Genomic DNA, 6,618 nt, shown 5'->3' on the forward strand with positions numbered 1-6,618 from the left:
AATGACAAGCACCAGTTAGCTCTGGAGTCTACTACCTCCTCTTTAGCCTCCATTAGTAGCCCGGGTAGCCCTACAGAACCAGTGCATCTCAGACCTCCTGACTGCAGGAATAGGAGGAACCTGCATATTCCTTCAGGAGGAATGCTGCTACTACATTGATGAGTCCGGAGTAGTGGAGCAAAACGTGCAGAAGAACGACATACAAGACACTCCCGGGACAACTCTCTTTTCGGCTGGTTCCAAAGCCCCTTAGCTACCTGGGTCCTACCCATGATAGGGCCCTGATTCTCATCTGTGTCTTTTTTCTCCTAGCCCCCTGCCTCAAGTTCATCCACTCCCGGATCACGGAGATGTCACGGGTGAATGTAAATCAACTCCTTCTCCATCCCTACAGTCAGCTGCTCTCCGACCAGCCTCTGCCTGACCCTGGACTTTAACCCCATCCCCTCCCTCAACTCCCTCATTGTCCCTGGTCAGCAGGTAGCAGTCACAACAAACCGGTGCCCCCTATCACCAAAAGGCCAGGATGTTAGGTCCAAGGGAAGCTCAGGAGTGGATGAATGCCACTGTAAGGCAGATGGTGACAGAGATAATGGCCCCTCCCTGGAATTTCTAACAGGTCAACATGCCAACCCCCTGCAGCGGGAACTTCCTCAGCTCATGCCCCCGCCCCTCACCAAACACCTGTATAAAAAGAAGTGCCCCCTCCCTGTTGGTGCGAATTCACTGGCCCACCTTTGGGGCTCTTGAGTCTTGCCCAGGGATGCAGATTAAACCTTCTCCTTTCCCTTATCTGACTGGCTTGATTCTCTTTGTTTTCCTGCATCATGAACTTTACAAGTAGTGTAGCAGAGGTGGAGATTTATTGAAGAACAAATACAGATTCCCACGTGGGGAGAGGGGAAGAGTGCCACAGAATGCACTCCCACATGGGGAGACTGGATACTATAGTAACTCCTGAACTCAAAGGTCAAACACCACCTTAGACATGTGATGCCCTCCTCCCTCATTGTTCTTTCCTTCTGGCTTTCTCCTTTATTTTGTAAATATGGACGTTTTTTGGCTACTCCCAGCTCCCTGGTCTTATGTAAATACAACTATTGCTGCTCCCTGCACCTGGCTTCCTTGAGTTATGGAGATGTACCTGTTCCTGCTTCCTTGTCTTATGGAAATGTTACTGCAACTGGCTTCCTTGCGTTATGGAGATGTAAATGTTGCTGCTTCCTTGTCTTATGGAAATGTTACTGCAACTGGCTTCCTTGTGTTGTGGAGATGTACCTTCTCCTAATCTGTAACCCTGTGTTTTTCCAGGGACCCCAATTCTGAAAATGTCCTAAGCCTGACTATATTCCCCTAAAATTCCTGTTTCACAAGGGCACCGGGGAGCTGCACAGGGCTGGTCTCTGAGGCTGCATTGCAGGGAAGCAAATCTGAGCTCCCCTAATGTCCCAGGACTAAGGAGTGCCTTCCCACCTCTTATAGTCTCCAAAGGGAGACTGTTTGAATGAGCCCTGCCAAGTCCCAAATATCCCCAATGGATACAATTCTGTGGGGGGGAGAGTGGCTCAGAGGGGAGGATATGCAAAGTGTGAGACCCTCAGAGGCTATTGCCTGTGACCAGGAAGAAGTGCTTAGCCCATCCTTGCAGGCTGGGCCAGTATTATCCTCAATGGGAGACTCCTTTGGTCTGTACCCCTTAGCCAAGGGTGGCTGAACTTGCTCTTCAAGAGGAGACAGCTGGCTACACCCAACCTGAACCTACAGCAGGCCTTTCTAGGGGGAACTAGAGTTGGAGACTTTGGCAGAAACTGAGGGGTTTGGCTTTGAAACAGGTACTAATTTCCCCTCATTGATGCAAACTTGGGGGGGAGGGCGGTCAGAAGAGCTGACAGTTGGAGACAGATCTGTCAGCAGCTCTAAGCTGGGAGAAGCTGAACTTTTTACACAACTCGGCCCCTCCCACACACATGCAGGTCTAGCTCACACAGACACAAACAGTGACTGATGGCAACCTACACATAAACCCACCCCAGGGGACCCAGAACCAACACAATCAGGGAAGGCCTTCAGACCTCACTAGAGCTCATCACAACTAGCCACACAAGTGGCTCACCCATAGGGGGATCCCGGCAAGCACCAGATTCTGCTGGGAACAGCCCTGCCTGAGAGGGCAGCCCCTGCAAAGCATCTCATACCTGGTGATCGAGCTTCACCCCTATAGTCACCCAGCCTGGAGGCTTAACTCAAATGGGCCAACTTAACCCACACAAGGGACATTCCTAGAGCACCCAACTTGGGAGAACAAAGAGACCAGCACTGGGCCCCACAGACACCTACTTCATAAGGATACCCCACTAGGATGGGGCGTCACAGCAGCTCTATCTCATGTTAAAGTAAATAACCATTGAAACCTGTAAAGAATTTTTGTGAGTTTATTTGAGCCAAACTGTTGACATATGGCAGGAAACAGAACCTCAACGAATTGAGATAATTCTTTGGAGAATGGGGAATTCATGCCTTGTTTTTATAAATTAGCATCAAAAGGAAAATACATAAGTGGGTTCTATGAAATTCATTGGTGATAGATTAAGGAGGTGGGATAAAGCAAAGGGGCAAAACTGCTGGGATAGGATATAAAGTGAAATGATGGATTATATGCTTCCTTTACATAGATGGATATAGAATAGTTTAATATAGTTAACAGTTAACAATTAACTTGATAACAATAACAATGAGGGAAAGTCCTGGTGCCATTTGTTGCGCCCTGAAGGGTTTGGAAAACAAAAGGGAAGTTACTAGTACAAGTTACCCAGACATTTCACAGATATGTTATCTTAGATGCAAGAAAAACAAATGGGCTCAGTAAAGATCTACCAGTGGTTCTCAACCTTCCTAATGCTGCGACCCTTTAATACAGTTCCTCATGTTGTGGTGACCCCAAAACATAAAATTATTTTCATTGCTACTTCATAACTGTAATTTTGCTACTGTTATGAGTCATAATGTAAATATCTGATATGCAGGATGTATTTTCATTGTTTGCGACCCATAGGTTGAGAACCGCTGGACGTTGATCTTTTTCAGGGAAAATACTGTCCTGAGACATGAATACCTACTATAACCTGTTTTTAGTTAAAGTTTAATTTCAGACCATTCCTGTGGTTACTCTAGGTCTCTGATTTTGCATGCCCGCCATGCAGGTCTTCCCTGAGCTTATCAAGTTAGCATGTGGCCCCTTTTGTCCACACTCATACAAGGAAACAAACACAAACAAATAGCTACATCACACCTATTAGAATGGCTATTATCAATAAGACAGGTAATAACAAGTGTTAGAGAGGTTGTGAAGAAAAATGAGCACTCATTCACGGCTGGTGGGAATCTAAACTGGTACAGCCACTAAGGAAAACAGTATGGTTGATTCTCATAGAATTAAGAATAGAGTTATCATAGAATCCAACAGTCCCTCCTCTGGGTATCTAACCCCAAGCTCAAAAATATTTGTTTGCAAAGATATATATACCCCTGTGTTCATTGCAGCATTATTCACTGTGGCCAAGACATGGAGACAACCCAAGTGTCCTTTGATAGAGGATTGGATAAAGATGTGGTACATACCTACTATGGCTACTGCTCAGCCATGAGAAAAAATGAAATACTGCCATTTTTGATAACGTGAATTGATCCTCAGAATATTATCCTATGCAAAAAATGTCCATCAGGCCTGGCTGGCATTGTTCAGTGGTTAAGTGTTGACCTATAAACCAAGAGGTCACAGTTCAATTCTCGGTCAGGGCACGTGCCCAGGTTGTGGGCTTAATCCCCAGAGTTGGGTGTGTTAGAGACAGCTGATCAATGATTCTCTCTCATAATTAATGTTTCTATCTCTTCCTCTTCCTCTCTGAAATCAATAAAAGTACATTAAAAAAGAAAAATTTCAGTCAGAGAAACCTAAGAACAATATGATTTAATTCATATGTGAGATAAAAAACTGAAACTCATAGACACAGACAACACTGTAGTGGTTACCAGACAAAAGGAGGTGGAGGGTAGTAAAGGGGAAAAATAAAAGCCAAATGTATGGTAATGGAAGATGATTTGACAAAGGGTTGTGGGCACACATACAATGTAAAGATCATGTATCAGAGAAATATATATATTTGAAACCTATGTGATCTATTCCGTAAGTAAACTACTTCAAGCCTTAGTTACTTTAATTTTTTTCACTTGTAATGCTAATGTTAAGACACCCATGGAATTACACTGGTGTCAGAATATGCCAATGGAAAATGGTCTCATTAAATGGAAGGATCCTAAATCTGGTTTATGGAAGGATCCGGACCCCTTGTTAACCACTGGTTGAGGATAAGCTTGTGTATTTCCAGAAAACTCATCCAAGCTCTTGTGGATTCCTGCAAGGAACATTCAACATGGATCTGAGAGAGGAACTGACCAGACTACTCCAGCCACAGATAGCAGAAGCCCTGAGCAACACGCTGAAGATAAGAAATGGGAGTAGAATGAAACAGGAGAAACAGTCCAGAGATGACCTGGGGGATGGTGAAGAAAGCTTACCAGGCTAGCAGTCATCAGTTGTGTGATGGTGCAGGTTGCCCTCGACAGAGCCAAAGCAGATCAGACCTGCATTGTCATTGCCCACCGTTTGTCCACCATCCAGAACTCGAATAACATTGCTGCCATGTCACAAGGGACAGTGATTGAGAAGGAAACCCATAAAGAACTGATGGCCCAGAAAGGCACCTACTGCAAACTAGTTCCTTAGATGCCTGGCAGCAATTTAAAAAGGACATAAAAGAACTCAATCCTTTTCATTGTCTTATATGTTTATTGCTAGTCTGCAGAAGTGGGATGAAAAGTCTTATAGGGACTCAAGCCCTGCAGATGGCATACACCTTTCTAAATTTATTAAGAAAACAAGAAGGGGGAAATGCTGAAGGCTAAGACCAACAGTAGTTAGCATATTAATACAATATTCAGCGGGGCTAAAAATCAGCATAATATTGCCCTGCTGTTGGCCAAATGACTCAAGGCAATCCACGAACCTGGTGATCTTCTTACTGTTTACTAAACTTTACTTTTGATATGCCTGTATGCATTCCTAAAGGACAAATGTGTATTCAAGTGAATATAAGCAAACAGGACCCAGAAGTCAGGGACCTTCCCCACTAAAGGGAACTTGACACCTGCCTCCTCATGCCTTCTAAATTCTTACTTTTTGTCTAATGTATTCATTTGTGCATGGCCCCTTTTTCAGATCCTGAACGCTAGCTGCAAATGGATGCATCATTCACAGCACACAATACAATGTAAAGATTATGTATCAGAGAAATATACATTTGAAACATATATAATCCTATTAACCAATGTCACCTTAATAAATTTGATAGAATAAATAAATAGATAAATTTCAAAAGAAAGAAAAGAATTAAATTATTTCATTCCAGTTGCCAAAATAATAGGGGCATTAAAATCACAGCGTCTTGGCTACCTGAGGACACTGAAGCACAGAGATGAACTTGCCTGAGGTCCAACTCTAAGAAGAGGAATATGCCCAGAGGAACACAGAGCAGGTGAAAGTACGATTTTTAATTGGGGAAGTCAATGGCTGAGGTCCAGGTATACCCCGTGAATCACACAAGGATGCCTCAAGAAGTCGGACTAAGGAGTCACATTTATTGCAAATCCGGGACTATGAGGGGGGCATTTTGCTCTCCAAATCTCACAGTCCTTACCTAGCCCCAATACCAGATTTATAAAGGCAAAAAATCACAAACGTATTGATTACATCTCAGGGTTTGGAATGAGGATCATTTGGTTTGCAAAAAAGCAGTTTTCAGAAGTATAATTGAGCATGTTAATTAAATTATAGTTTTGGGGTTCCAGATCACTGAATCAACAGAAGCACATTGCCTGGAGCCATTGGGACCTCTGAGTTGACACGGACACATTATCAGGAGCCATTGGGTCTTGGGACCTCTGAGTTGACAGGAACACATTATCTGGAGCCACTGAGGTAATTTAGGATAATTATTCCCAGGTACAGAAGAATGTGCTTTCTAAAACCAGTGAGATCACAATTAATGGGATATTCAATCCACCAACAGTAAAGGATTCAATCGATTGGGATAGCACGCATAAGTTCAGAAAATCAAAGTAACTTTTCTATTGTTTTAGCAAGCAAATAATGACAGAAGCCAAGTCAACAGGGTTAAAATGTTAAACATTTATCCAAACATGGTTGCTACCATACGTCAAAGGCAGAGGGAGTTTCTGACTTGATTCCAGCATAGATCATGCCTCCCCGACGAAAATGAGGGATAAGCAAGAGGAACAGACTTGATGGGCAGATGACCTCATGGAGGCCTCTGAGTCCTGCCTGTAGATGGGTCCTGGCTGCTGCTCGGAGTTAGAGGCCTGGAGAGCTCAGCCAGTGCATCTGGGCAGCACTAGGTGTTCTGAGGCAGGAGAGAGCGACATGTGCGGAGCTGGAAGTGTTGAAGGAGTTTGGAGACTTAAGAGAGCAAACCAAAGTAAGGTTCAGCCTAAACTCATTTATCTGCTGCTTTTCCCCTCCCCCAATAATCCAGAATTTACATG

Source organism: Myotis davidii, unplaced genomic scaffold (assembly GCF_000327345.1).
Source record: "Myotis davidii unplaced genomic scaffold, ASM32734v1 scaffold2147, whole genome shotgun sequence".
In the NCBI taxonomy this organism is placed as follows: domain Eukaryota; kingdom Metazoa; phylum Chordata; class Mammalia; order Chiroptera; family Vespertilionidae; genus Myotis; species Myotis davidii.